We start from the raw sequence: 14902 nt of genomic DNA on the forward strand, positions 1-14902 counted from the left end.
TAGTGAATTTAAAGACATTTTATAATTCAAGACATTTTATACTGGAAATCTTGTTTTTATGTTTGTAATTGCCAGATAGGGATCCTCTCAGTACAATTTACACAAAGCTGATATTCATAGGAAACCTATAAAACATTAGCTACATCTATGAGTAATGCAGCTCTCATCTCCCGAGGGTTATTCAACACAGAGAAATTAATAATTATATTAAATTAAATTTAAATTAATTAAATTAATAAATTAATTTAATTAATTAATAAATTAAACTGGCTGCAATTGTGGAACATGTCCAGAATACTGATATGTGTTTCCAATCAATTTCCCTTCTCCCATTCCATTATTACTGACCTGCCTTTGAAGGTGGCTGATATAGCACATCTACCCTTCTTTCCAGTTCCCCAAATAACTTTTTGGGATAACTAAATATTATTATTGTATAGAAACCTGTATTTTTAATAAGGCATAGGTAATACTTTTTCTCTATAAAATGCCTAGGATAGTTCATAAATACAACTGATTTCGCCATATTGTATGCTGCCAAATCAGAATTTTGATTGTCTGAAGTGCTTGAGCCTGAAACATTTTATTGGGGAGTGATCCCCACAGGGGTCAGTAGAAATATTCAGGATAAATATGCATTGGGATAAGCAGTAATTATTCTTCATGAGACTAGGCTAGATTTACTTCTATATTTCATTTATAAAAAGAAAATGCAAAATTGCAAAAATTACATAACTTTATTTTTTAGAGATAATCCTTCTTCCAAAAGGACAAAGTACAGCGATCATGAGTTTAAGATAATTCCTTCCCAAATGGAATTACCTGCCTCTTTATCTGAGACTTCTGCTTATTTTTTCTCAAGTAACTTATTTTTAAATTTTGTTTGAAAATTTAAACAAGAACTATTGTAGAAAAGATTTAGGTGTGTAAAATAAAAAAATGATATTTTACCTTAAAGCCATATATGAAAGAAACACAGACTGAAAAAATAAAGGTAGTACAGATTCAAGTTTACTCTCAAAAATATTAAAGTTGTTATTATTTAAAACATGTATATAACTGCCCGTCTTCTAACCAACCAAATAGAGCTTGAAAATGAATTTGTGCTAAGGCATAACTGGCTGATTTCATAATCTGCATTTGGAAATTGGAACAAACTAGGCACAAAGCTTGCTACAAAGATAATTGTAAAAGAAAAATCCTGTAATTTTACATATTCTTTGTAGGTACAAAGCGTGTTGTTGGATAATGTCACTATGGGCTAAATTCGGTTTATCTCTCAAAGCTTGAGCAATATTGTAAACTGTATGCAATTCTGGCTTTTAAATCTGCACATTAAGTGACAATTGGGTAGTATAAAAATTACCACTTGTAGAAAATACTTGCTTGTGAAAACTATGCTATAATTATAGAGCTATTATAGGACTAAGTGTAGCTCCACTCTGAAAAAAGGCTGATAAACGGCTGATGCTTGTTACTCAAGACTCTCCTAAAGACATGGTTGATTAATTTTTGTATTGTATTCAGATTAATGTTCAATATCTTGAAACTGCTTAATAATATCTAGAGTAGTTTGCAAGAATCATGTATATATTATAGGTCACTTACCTTAGTGGTGGGATTCAGCTGGTTCGCACTTCGGCAGAATCGGTAGGTAATGTTTTGTAGCCCAGGCCCAGAATGGACTTTCGGAAGCGGCATCCACACAGAGAATCGGTTGTTCACATATTTGAATCCCACCACTGACTTACCTGTAACGAAAAATAAAAATAAATTTATGAAAACATGAAATCAAATCTGATCATTTAACAGTCAGTGAACAGATCATGTGCAGACCATGCACTGACATATACAAGACAATATAATTTGGTGTAAAAACTGAAAACAAAAGAATCAGAAACTGTAACTTTAGACACAATATTAAAAGAAATTGGAGAAACTGCCTTTATAGCAATCAAAAAGCCAGAATATAAATTTTATTCATGTATTAGCTAGTAGACAAAGTTCAACCAGCTTTATAATACACATTATAAAGCCAGGATAAATACGCACATCACAGTAATGCTGGAAGAACCATAACACCAGTAATAAGATATAAGTCATAAATACTAATAAAATGTGCAAGCTTAAGAGCCCATAGGAAGGAAATCAAACTGTCCCGCCATTTAGTGTCCCCCTGCCCATAGAGTCTTTCTACCACTTTCATGGCATAAAGTTACAAGTTACATCAGTCTAAAAGATGAGAAACCGCAATGGGCTCAACACCAAGATAAAATTGTAGCTGGAGATACCAGCCTCAGGTGATCGTTCCTTCCAAGATCCTCCTAATTAAATAACCAAAGGCCCTTTCCACCAAGAAATTGACATTTCCATCTTCAGTGTTAAATAAGCAGAAATCACAAACTCAGCAGGATGCCTGAACACAGCATGCTCCCTTTTGGAAATCCAGCTAATTGCACTTTTTAAAAATTTCTAGATGGTGGGTGGTATTGCTCACTTTTGAGGAACAAAGACAAGATTTTCTAAATAAGGGGGTTGCAGAGGAGGGATCAGGGTGTCCATCTTCAGACCAGCTGATTATGTATTGTGCACTCAGAATAAACGTCACCTGCCTTCTGTGTTCTTTATTCCTGGATTGGAAATGAATCTGATTTCTTTCTAATATAGAAGTCTCTTTTGTAATTGGGATTGTTATACAGTGGTATCTTGGTACTCGACTGCTTTGAAACTCATCAAATTTGGTACTCAACACATTTTGAAGTGAAAATACTTATTTGTTTGGTACTTGACTCACAAGCTATAACTTGTCGATGTTGGCTGCCTACATTACTCCTTATAGGAAAAATTTGTTTGGTACTCATCAGTTTTGGTACTCATTGTGCCTTCCAGAACTAATTAATGATGAATACCAAAGTACCACTGTATTAGCTTCAGGAAAGTTTAATTCTATTCAATTTAAAATATCTTGGCACCAGTAACAAATCCAATTGATGTTCTGTGTTGTTCATACCAGTCTTTAACCTGAATACCAAAAGGGCCCTGTGAGAAAGATCAGAAAACTGAAGCCTAATGTTGTGTCACAATGAATTGCCATGCTGGACATGGGATGATGGAATTTAAAATATTAAAAAGTTAAAAGTTTTGGGGGTTTTTCCCAGTGGATGAAAAGAAGGTTCTAATGTCACTTACCTAGGCAGTGTGACTGCCTAATTAAAGCATCTGTCTTTTGCTGTAAATAGATAGAAAAACATTGAGTAATGGAAATGGAGATGGGGGGGCATTTCTGCAAGGGCTTTTCTATGGTGTGGATTGGCAAAACTATGTGTTATCAAGGAGGAAGTATCTTCTATTGGAGTCCCAGCAGGAAAAGAAACAAAATTATCTGCTAAGTGAACTCACTGGTAGAAAAGACTCAGTTTTCAGAAAACAGTCAAGATGCTGGAATCCCACGTCCATAAAAGATCTGATTTATTTCATTCTTTCACTCATGCAGCTTTTTAGGAGGTTTTTATTTCTGGTATTGCTTTTATCCTAGGGAGGAGAGAAAAAAATCAAATACTTTAAGAAGCCAGTATTTAAAAAATTATGATTCTTGTGTCTTCCTTTATATTTCTAGAATCAGGTTTCAAAATGACATTGCAAATACCGATAAGAATTCTAAATATTCTCCTTTATGTAAATTTATATATCATTTTAAAATGACATTTAATCAGGAAAGGTTGCTTGCATCGTATGAATGACAGGTCTGCTGCTGCAGATATAATTTTAGCCCGGTTAATTTAGTTTTAGCATGGCTGAGTTAGTTAAGGCACTGGGCTAGAAAGTGGAAGACCATGAGTTCAAGTCCCACATTAACTATAAAAGCCAGCTTGAGTCACTTTGAGTCAGTCACTTTATCTCAGTCCAACCCACCTCACAGTTTTGTTGTGAGACAAATAGGAGGAGGCAGGAATGTTGGATATGTTTGCTGCCTTGAATTATATGTAAAAATAATAAAAGTGAGATACAAATAATAGAAATAATAAATTATTACCAATGTTATTTCCTTTGGCTATGTGTGAAAGAATAGTAGACACAGAGGTGTCTGAAGGTATACAAATGTGTTAAATTTGAAATGTTTAATGGTTTCCCAGTTCTGCTCTTTTACATGAGTAACAAAAATCAAAATTTCATTTACTTTTTGAATAAAAATAATTCCTCATATTTCCTTTGCACTAAATGTAAGGAGCATTTCTAGTCCACATGGAATATTGATTTGAAATGTGAAATTTTAAACAGAGCGTAGACTTCCAAGCAATGTACAATAGTCTGAATCCCATGTTGGAAATGTAAGGAAAGGAGGGATTGTTTAGTAGTTTAATGATCTTTATGAATTTGGAGAAAGAAATAAGTGGCAGCATATTGTTTGACATTGAGTGGCCAAAATTGAATCTCATTTTGAAAATGTTAAGTACGAGGGGTGGTATGATATTGAAAGAACAGAAAGCACAAGCAGTTACCTCACATACGCAGTCTTAAATTCATGCTAATGTGTCCATCGTTTGAGCCAAAACCCTTTTAGGATTATTATAGCTTCTGGGCAGGCTGCCTGTCCATTTAAATGTCTCGATCACATTTAAGTTATGGATTGCCCTTTTGTAGTTATCCACAGAAGGGGACTTAATGCAAATGCTTTCACTACATAACAGCAATGCCCTACAGTTATAAAGAACTACAATTCCCAGAACATTCAGCCAGCACGGTTAGATAATAACAAACTGAGGAACCTCTGGGTGGAGAAAGACTGGCCATTTCGTATTGAATTAACTTTTGATGGTGATGATTAGTTGATATTTTAAGTAATATATGTGGATTTTGGGAAGTACTAGATAGTTTGACAGTTAGGAGAAGTGCAGCTTATTTATTTAGATTTACACTGAGAACTGACCCATGTATACAATAAATACTTTTGGATAACTTAAGTTTAAATAATGAGGATTTTTTTTTCTTCTGGTTACACTTTTATTTAAATATTAATTAAGAAAATAATGATTTTTCCCTATGCTTTCTTCCATGTTTTCTCTTCAGGTAAAAATTAAACTTGATAATTTTGGTATTACTAGAGGCAAGTAAAATGTAGAGGCTGACTGTTCTAGAAAATATGATTACTGTTCTCTTTGAAAATGGAAGCTATGGCAGTGTTAACATTTATTTCTGGGATGTATTTGCATGTTTTCAAAATAAATGAAATGCAGGTTACTCATCAAAATATGTACTGCAAGTGACCTATAACCAGTGGCGTAGCGTGGGGGGTGCAGGGGGGGCCGGTCGCACCGGGCGCAACATCTGGGGGGGGCGCGCTCGCACTGAGCTGCTCAGGGAGCCCCAAGGGCTGCACAGAGTCGGCTTGGCTCCGCTCTCGAGCTGCTCTTTCTTGCAAAGCGAAACGAGTCCAGCAGGTGAGATGGGCGGCCACATAAACTGAATAAAATAAATAGAAGCGCCTAACTCTCCGCCCAGGCTCAGGCCAACCGCAAGCGCCCCGCAGGCGCCCCAGCAGGCTTGGCCGAGCGAAGACGGACCCGCCGGCCGGCTGGCCTAGCTTCGTGCGCATGCGTGGCTTTATTTAGCGGGGCTCACGTGCGAGCTTGAATGCAGCGGCTCTTGCAGGTCGGAGCCCCGCCCAGCCGCCCTCGAGAGGGACCCGGAAGCATCCCGCATGCGCGCGACTCTTCTTGGAAAGTCTACGCCGCTGCGGGGCGCGTCTTTTCGGCGGTGCCATGACGTCACCGGGTTAGGGGGCGCAAATTGCCCCGGGTGCTGACAACCCACGCTACGCCACTGCCTATAACAATATGCCATTAAGTTGGTGTCAACTCTTTAACAACTACATAATTACCGTATATACTTGAGTATAAGCCGACTCGAGTATAAGCCGAGACCCCCAATTTCACCCCCCAAAACTGGAAAAAGTTATTGACTCGAGTATAAGCCGATCCGCCGTTCTGCAAGCCTGAATACACAGGAATACCCTGTGTGGCCGCGGCTCGTCGGCAGGTCTCCGTTCCTCCTGCCGACCTTTGGGGAGGTTTGGGCGCCTCCCCAAACCTCCCCAAACGTCGGCAGGTCTCCGTTCCTCCTGCCGACCTTTGGGGAGGTTTGGGCGCCTCCCCAAACCTCCCCAAACCTCGGCAGGTCTCCGTTCCTCCTGCCGACCTTTGGGGAGGTTTGGGCGCCTCCCCAAACCTCCCCAAACCTCGGCAAGTCTCCGTTCCTCCTGCCGACCTTTGGGGAGGTTTGGGCGCCTCCCCAAACCTCGGCAGGTCTCCGTTCCTCCGCGCAGACCTGCCGACCTTTGGGGAGGTTTGGGCGCCTCCCCAAACGTCCCCAAACCTCGGCAGGTCTCCGTTCCTGTTTGGGGAGGTTTGGGCGCCTCCCCAAACCTCCCCAAACCTCGGCAGGTCTCCGTTCCTCCGCGCAGACCTGCCGACGTTTGGGGAGGTTTGGGCGCCTCCCCAAACCTCCCCAAACCTCGGCAGGTCTCCGTTCCTGTTTGGGGAGGTTTGGGCGCCTCCCCAAACCTCCCCAAACCTCGGCAGGTCTCCGTTCCTCCGCGCAGACCTGCCGACCTTTGGGGAGGTTTGGGCGCCTCCCCAAACGTCCCCAAACCTCGGCAGGTCTCCGTTCCTGTTTGGGGAGGTTTGGGCGCCTCCCCAAACCTCCCCAAACCTCGGCAGGTCTCCGTTCCTCCGCGCAGACCTGCCGACCTTTGGGGAGGTTTGGGCGCCTCCCCAAACGTCCCCAAACCTCGGCAGGTCTCCGTTCCTGTTTGGGGAGGTTTGGGCGCCTCCCCAAACCTCCCCAAACCTCGGCAGGTCTCCGTTCCTCCGCGCAGACCTGCCGACCTTTGGGGAGGTTTGGGCGCCTCCCCAAACGTCCCCAAACCTCGGCAGGTCTCCGTTCCTGTTTGGGGAGGTTTGGGCGCCTCCCCAAACCTCCCCAAACCTCGGCAGGTCTCCGTTCCTCCGCGCAGACCTGCCGACCTTTGGGGAGGTTTGGGCGCCTCCCCAAACGTCCCCAAACCTCGGCAGGTCTCCGTTCCTGTTTGGGGAGGTTTGGGCGCCTCCCCAAACCTCCCCAAACCTCGGCAGGTCTCCGTTCCTCCGCGCAGACCTGCCGACCTTTGGGGAGGTTTGGGCGCCTCCCCAAACCTCCCCAAACCTCGGCAGGTCTCCGTTCCTGTTTGGGGAGGTTTGGGCGCCTCCCCAAACCTCCCCAAACCTCGGCAGGTCTCCGTTCCTCCGCGCAGACCTGCCGACGTTTGGGGAGGTTTGGGGAGGCGCCCAAACCTCCCCAAAGGTCGGCAGGAAGAACGGAGACCTGCCGAGGTTTGGGGAGGCGCCCAAACCTCCCCAAAGGTCGGCAGGTCTGCGCGGAGGAACGGAGACCTGCCGAGGTTTGGGGAGGTTTGGGGAGGCGCCCAAACCTCCCCAAACAGGAACGGAGACCTGCCGAGGTTTGGGGAGGCGCCCAAACCTCCCCAAAGGTCGGCAGGAGGAACGGAGACCTGCCGAGGTTTGGGGAGGCGCCCAAACCTCCCCAAAGGTCGGCAGGAGGAACGGAGACCTGGGGAGGTTTGGGGAGGCGCCCAAACCTCCCCAAAGGTCGGCAGGAGGAACGGAGACCTGCCGAGGTTTGGGGAGGCGCCCAAACCTCCCCAAAGGTCGGCAGGAGGAACGGAGACCTGCCGAGGTTTGGGGAGGCGCCCAAACCTCCCCAAAGGTCGGCAGGAGGAACGGAGACCTGCCGAGGTTTGGGGAGGCGCCCAAACCTCCCCAAAGGTCGGCAGGAGGAACGGAGACCTGCCGAGGTTTGGGGAGGTTTGGGGAGGCGCCCAAACCTCCCCAAAGGTCGGCAGGAGGAACGGAGACCTGCCGACGTTTGGGGAGGTTTGGGGAGGCGCCCAAACCTCCCCAAACGTCGGCAGGTCTGCGCGGAGGAACGGAGACCTGCCGAGGTTTGGGGAGGCGCCCAAACCTCCCCAAACGTCGGCAAGTCTCCGTTCCTCCGCGCCCTGCCTGCCTGCTTCTTTCCGCTGCGGAAAGAAGCAGGCAGGCAAGGCGCGGAGTTTGGGGAGGTGCGCGCGCACCTCCCCAAACCTCCCCAAACTTCGGCAGGTCTCGGACGGCGGTGGCTTGGGAGAGGTGCGGGCGATCCCGGAAGCACCAAAGCCTCGGCCGCGCACAAGTCCTCGGTAAGTTTTTTTTGTTGACTGGAGTATAAGCCGAAGTGGAATTTTTCAGCCCAAAAAGTGGGCTGAAAAATTCGGCTTATACTCAAGTATATACGGTAGATTTTTTCCAAGGATTTAGCCACACTGAGTGCTTAGGAATGACAAGATGACTTTTGGACAGCTATGGACCCACCTGGGAAGGGGAGTCTTGAAGATTCCAGTCCCCAGTGGGAGGGGTCGGAAATCTACTAATCATTACTCAAGTCAATAGACATGTGTACATCCTTGCCCTTCAGTCTCATGCCTCTTCCAAATGTATTGGGCTTTGACTATAAATGCAGCTGACTGAATGATGAAAGGTAAACTCCACTGTTGAAATGTACAGTATAGAACTAATAATCTCAGCAAGGCACTATGGAGTTCTTTCTCCTAAATCACCTTGTTTGCAGTCCGAGATCAACAGTTGCAGGGTTTTGTGGAGGACTCACTAGACTAGGAAGCAGAGTATCTTTTAGCTTATAATACCTTTTGCTGTTTTTTTCAAAAGCCTTTGAAGACCGAGCCTTCCCTGATGTGATTTGATGTTGTTTTCTTTAAATACTATTTTCTTTATATTATAGTTCCATTTTGATCTTACATATGTGTTTGATATTTTTTGGGATGGATGGATGGATAGCAATACAATAGCACTAGCACTAGGACTATCTCTAGCACTTAGACTTATATACTGCTTCACAGTGCTCCACAGCCCTCTCTAAGCAGTTTACAGAGTCAACATATTGCCCCCAACAATCTGGATCCTCATTTTTCCGACCTCAGAAGGATGGAAGGAGGAGTCAACCCAGTGAGAATCGAACTGCTAAACTGCTGGCAGTCAGCAGATTTAGCCTGCAGTATTGCATTCTAACTACTGTGCCACCATGGCGCATGGATGGATGGATGGATGGATGGATGGATGGATGGATGGATGGATAGGTAGGTAGATAGATAGATAGATAGATAGATAGATAGATGATAGATAGATAGATATTTCTTAGCATCTAGTTGACTTCAGTGTTATATTGATTGGCTATTTTATTTATTGGAATACTATAATTTTGTAAACTATGAAAGTACAAACTGCAATTATAATTGAAATACATTTGAAATAAGCACATAAATAATTATATATAATTCTGTAGTTCTATGCACACTTTCCTGAAATATGTTCACACATTAATCATCATGAATTGGATTGGGCAGCATTTTAAAATACCACTTTAGTTTAAAATGTACCATTGATGGAGTTAAATTTTGGTGTTAGTTACAATTATATATTAATTATGAATTAGTGATATATAGAGTAAATCAATTTAAATGTATTTTAAATTAATTATTTATTTCAAAGGCTACACTAGAGCACAATCTAGATCCAACTTATAGGCAGCAGAAAACAATTTAGGCTGAGAAAATGCAAAACCAATGCTTCAGCAGCTGTTTAGAACAGCAGTTGACAATAATAGCAACTAACTTGAAGATAGGTAAATGGTAGCTAGAGACTTTTTTTATAAGTTTAGGCAACAAAGGAGAACAGAATTGTTCATAGGAGTGTTTAGAATTAGTTTGAACATATAGGCATAGAGATAAACAGTAATATAATATAGCATAAGTTACAGTAATATAATATAGCATAAGTTTTGTCATAAGTTAGGAAAACTTAGTTGTCTAAAAAGGCCTTAACTGCTATAGATACATTATATTAAAAGATACTGAGAATTTGTACTAGCAACAGATTAAATATTATATCTTTCATCTATTATGTCCTAATAGTTTTAAAGAGATTTGAAAAAATTATGACATATTGTTATACTGCATTTTAGTGATACAGTACTTTAAAAAAAAAGAACCCATGATTGTCATTTTTCTGCCACTGATATTCCAAGAAAGGTTGGAGATTAAATGATGATCAGGGAAGACCACAATTATTTCACCACTAATTCTTAACACTTAATTCACTTTATCAACTTATTATTACAGTACATCTTTCATCAAACTAGGCTTATCTTAATTAAACCTAACAAATATGTGCTAGAAATAATTTCAGCTGTTTGCAGTAGAAATTTCTAGCTATTAATGTTTGGGCTGCACATTTTTGCATGCACATTTGTTTGCTAAGGAACAGAAATGATGTTGTATAGAGCTGAGTATTTACAGAAATCCTGCTTTGCATCATGATGATTAAAGAAGACAGCAGAGATTTGAAACAAGGTAATTCTGCTTGACGGGCAAGGCCTGTAATAGCTATAGTACGTATAATCAGACTGAATTCGCCTGCTTTGTATCTGTAGGTAAAATCTATGAACATTGTGGACATCTTATTTCAAAATGTATGTTAAAAAGAAGATGCAGCAATAAACAGTTTAATTCTGTAACAGAACTGCTTTGACAGGTTATACCTATGCAATTCCTTGAAAACAGATCACATATTAATGCTAAAGAAATTTTAAAAATCCAAACAAAGATATAGATAGCAAAACCAAAATTATACCAGCAGAAACCAAATATTCACAAGGATTCCTGAATGGAGCTGAATGAAATGACAATCTGTAAGCCAGAGGGCTCTGCAGGATCTAGCAATGGTATTGAAATGATGAAAGCAGCTTTGCACCATTTCAATACAACCTAGACCCTCCCCTTTTGTAGGCACATGTGATGTAAATGTAAATGCATATACAAACAAGTCAAAACTTGCATTGCAGTGGTGCAATGCTACTTTTGTCATTGCTTTTCTTTTCTTAATCTTCCCTGTGGAGGGATGCCTCTGAAAACAACACCAGCCCTAAGACAGACCAGTTCATTCTTCTCTAAAAAGTTCAAAAACCTTTGATAAAGCTTACTATGCCTTTAATTAAAATTAAAGGCACAATTAATTGTAGAGTGAGCTTCATTGAATAGCTTCTACTTTTGAACCTTTTGTGAAGTCAGAGCTGAAAATATTTTGTTGTTGTTTCTCAATTTTCATGACAAATATATAAACAGTCCTCTATGGTAGAGCACAGGTATATCCAAAAACCCACAACATCTGAATATGAGGCAGGTAATTCCATAAACTATGAAAGTTTTATGGGCCATGATACAGATTTTAGCTTCCAATATCTTATGAGTTTTGAATTAATACTTTAGAATTAGTTGTTTTTCTAGTATTAGAACAGGGGTCTTCAAACTTGGCCCTTTTATGACTTGTGGACTTCAACTCCCAGAATTACTCAGCCAGGCACGCTGGTTGAGGAATTCTGGGAATTGAAACCCACAAGTCATAAAAGGGCCAAGTTTGAAGACCCTCCCCCCTATATTAGAAGATATTCAAATGAAGCATCATTTAATTGTTTTCTGTTAGATTATATGGCACACCTTTGGTCTTCGTACTGGATATTCAAAATTTGTACCGATTAATAAAAAAATAGATATCTGCTGGTGTCCTCAAATCATTAATTTCCAAACACATAACTGCACAGGGTGCAAATGATTCTACAAATTCTGGCTGTAAATAGAAATAGGTGGAACTAATTCCATTGATTTAGAGAAACATATACTCTTGTTTCAGAGCATCAGTTTGGTGTAGCGGTTAAGGCATGAGGCTACAAATTGGGAGACTATGTGTTCTAGTCCCAAATTAGTCATAAAGAGAGTTGAGTGACCTTAAGTCAATCACTTTATCTCAGTCCTAGGAAGGAGGCAATGGCAAACTACTTCTGAAAAACCAGGCCAAGAAAACTACAGGAACTTATCCAGGCAGTCTCTGAGAATTAAACATAACAGAAGGGGGAAAAAAGACCTTTGTTTTAAAATATGTGTTATCCATGCTCCATTTTTGATAACACAGCTTTTCATAATGGATTATTGTATATAAATACAAAGTCATTATCTGCATGCCATGGGGATTCTGTTTTCCTAAAACATGCTAAATGTCAGAAACCTTTGACCATCTATGAGTTTAGGAATCTGCTAAGATTGCTTACATTTTTCATAATATTTCAGCATTCTTGCATGAGATCCCAGGCTGAGATTAAGACCTTCTTGGGTTGGCCATACCCAGAGTCTGAAATGTTACTGACCCCAAATAGGAAAACATAAAACAAGCAATGAATCAAGCAAAAATGTTAAGATATGGGATATTTTAAAATCTTAAAAGAATAAATTGTGCAATATATTATGTTAGCTGATTAGCATATAAATCAAATCAAATAAATGAAATATGAAATATCAAGGTAGCATTGTGCAGTTAGATTACAGATATATTTCAATTGTTGGTAAAGAGAGTGTGTTGCATTACTAATGCACAAACAGTATGGTCAAATTTAAAGCAGACCAAGCCACTAGAGAATGTCTGAGTTTTACTTGGGATCAATAGCAATTTTGAAAGGTTTGACCAAATACAAAAAAAATCCAAAAGGAGTAATGGAAGTTAGCTCCTTCAAAGCCTGAATAAGACAGTCTTACAGGCACTACTGCTTTTGTGCAGTAGGTGTGAAATTTTGGTTATTTGCATAAGAGTTCTTTCAATTTAGAAACTTTGCCTGTCACACGAAGAACATTTTTCACGTTCTTTTATTTTGCCTGTATTTGTTATACTGTATTGCTTTGGGGCTATTACAGATCCTTTCCTTCTTCCTTCCATTCTGGTCAGGACATCTGAATGCAAGATATCTCTTGTCATCCCCAGAACTGTCACAAGGATAAACATTTTCTGGGGAAGAGTGTGTGTGTGTGTCTGTGTGTGTGTTTGAGTATCTGTGTGTTCGAGACAGTCTTGACCCCTGGCAACTGTCTGGACAAAACTATGGAGTTTTCTTGGCTCCACTTTCGGAAGTAGTTTGCCATTATCATCTTCTTAGGACTGAGAGAGAATAATTGCTCCAAAGACACCCAGCTGGCTTTGTGCCTAAGACAGGACCACAACTCACTGTCATCTGGTTTCTAGGCTGCTGCGTTAACTACTACACAAAACTGGCTCTGGGGATCACAGAAAAGTATATATGAACTTAGTCCTAGCTATTGAAATCTTATCTATGTAACTACTGCCACTGATGATACATGCATTTGATGTCATACCTCAATTTGAAGTGGCTGTACACACATGCACAAGAATAGCTTTCAGACAGAGCTGCTTTAAACTTTTTTGAAGAAAGACATTTCATTAGTGTTTTTGCATGCTGTGAATCACCTTGTTCAAATACTTTGCTCAACTGCACTATATGTTGCATGGGAATATTGCAGGCTTGATGGCCTCCAATGTGTGGAGTGTCACAGGGCTCAGGTCCCCCACCTGCTCTTTATCTCCCAGTGTCTTTATATGAAGCTACTGATGATTTCACGTATGTTACAATCAGTGAGTGCTCAAAGGTAGATGATGCTCGTAGGTCACAATGACTGATGGCACCACTCCTGATTGGCATTTTTAGAACAATTCAGAAGGTGGTATTGGCACTGTTGAAATCTCAGCACCACAGGGCAGTGCCTGGCCTTAGCATAAAGCCATCCCTGAGTATCATAATGCTTAGCTGTACAGATAGTCCTCGACTTTTGAACACATTTGAACCGCAAATTTCTATTGCTAAGCAAGAGGATTGTTAAGTGAGTTATGCCCCATTTTATGACCTTTTTGCCGTGATTGTTAAGCAAAACACTGAGGTTCTTTAGTGAATCATATGGTTGCTAAGCAAATCTTGGCTTCCACCATTCACTTTGTCAGAAACCACCTGGGAAGATTATAAATGATGATCACATGACCCTGGGATGGTGCAACTGTCATAAATATATGCCAGTTGCCAAGCATCCAGATTTTGATCGCAGTGGTGATAAGTTTGAAAATTGATCACAGGTATTTTTTTTAGTGCTGTTGTAATTTGAATGGTCACTAAAAAGATGGTTGTAATTGGAGCACTACCTGTATAAGATTACCACAGGCTTGAGGGAGATAATATTGATATCTTTTTTCCAGTGACTGGACACTGTTATGGTATGAATGCAAGAGAACAGGCTGAAGGTTGTTGTTGTTAGCTGCGAAGTCGTGTCCGACCAATCATGACCCCATGGACAACATTCCTCCAGGCCTTCCTGTCCTCTACCATCTTCTGGAGTCCATTTAAGCTCACGCCTACTGCTTCAGTGACTCCATCCAGCCAACTCATTCTCTGTCATCCCCTTCTTCTCTTGCCCTCAATGTTTCCCAGCATTAGGCTCTTCTCCAGTGAGTCCTTCCTTCTCATTAGCTGGCCAAAGTATTTGAGTTTCAACTTCAGGATCTGGCCTTCTAAAGAGCAGTCAGGGTTGATCTCCTCTAGGACTGACCGGTTTGATCACCTTGCAGTCCAAGGGATTCGCAGGAGTCTTCTCCAACACCATAGTTCAAAGGCCTCAATTCTTTGGCGCTCAGCCTTTCTTATGGTCCAACTTTCACTGCCATACATTGCAACTGGGAAGACCATAGCCTTGACTATACAAACATTTGTTGACAGGGTGATGTCTCTGCTTTTTAGTGTGCTGTCTAGATTTGCCATTGCTTTCCTCCCCAGGAGCAAGCGTCTTTTAATTTCTTGGCTACAGTCCCCATCTGCAGTGATCTTGGAGCCCAGGAAAATAAAATCTGTCACTATCTCCATTTCTTCCCCATCTATTTGCCAGGAATTAAGAGGGCCGGATGCCATGATC

General features: G+C 41.4%; 1 protein-coding gene across 1 annotated transcript in view; it reads left to right on the forward strand.

The window, feature by feature from the left end:
- Window positions 1-14902, forward strand: part of ANK2 (ankyrin 2) — a 320058-nt gene that overhangs the window by 47679 nt on the left and 257477 nt on the right. The gene's annotated exons all lie outside the window — the stretch shown is intronic.

The sequence above is a fragment of the Vipera berus genome (assembly GCF_964194415.1).
Source record: "Vipera berus genome assembly, chromosome: 7".
In the NCBI taxonomy this organism is placed as follows: Eukaryota; Metazoa; Chordata; class Lepidosauria; order Squamata; family Viperidae; genus Vipera; species Vipera berus.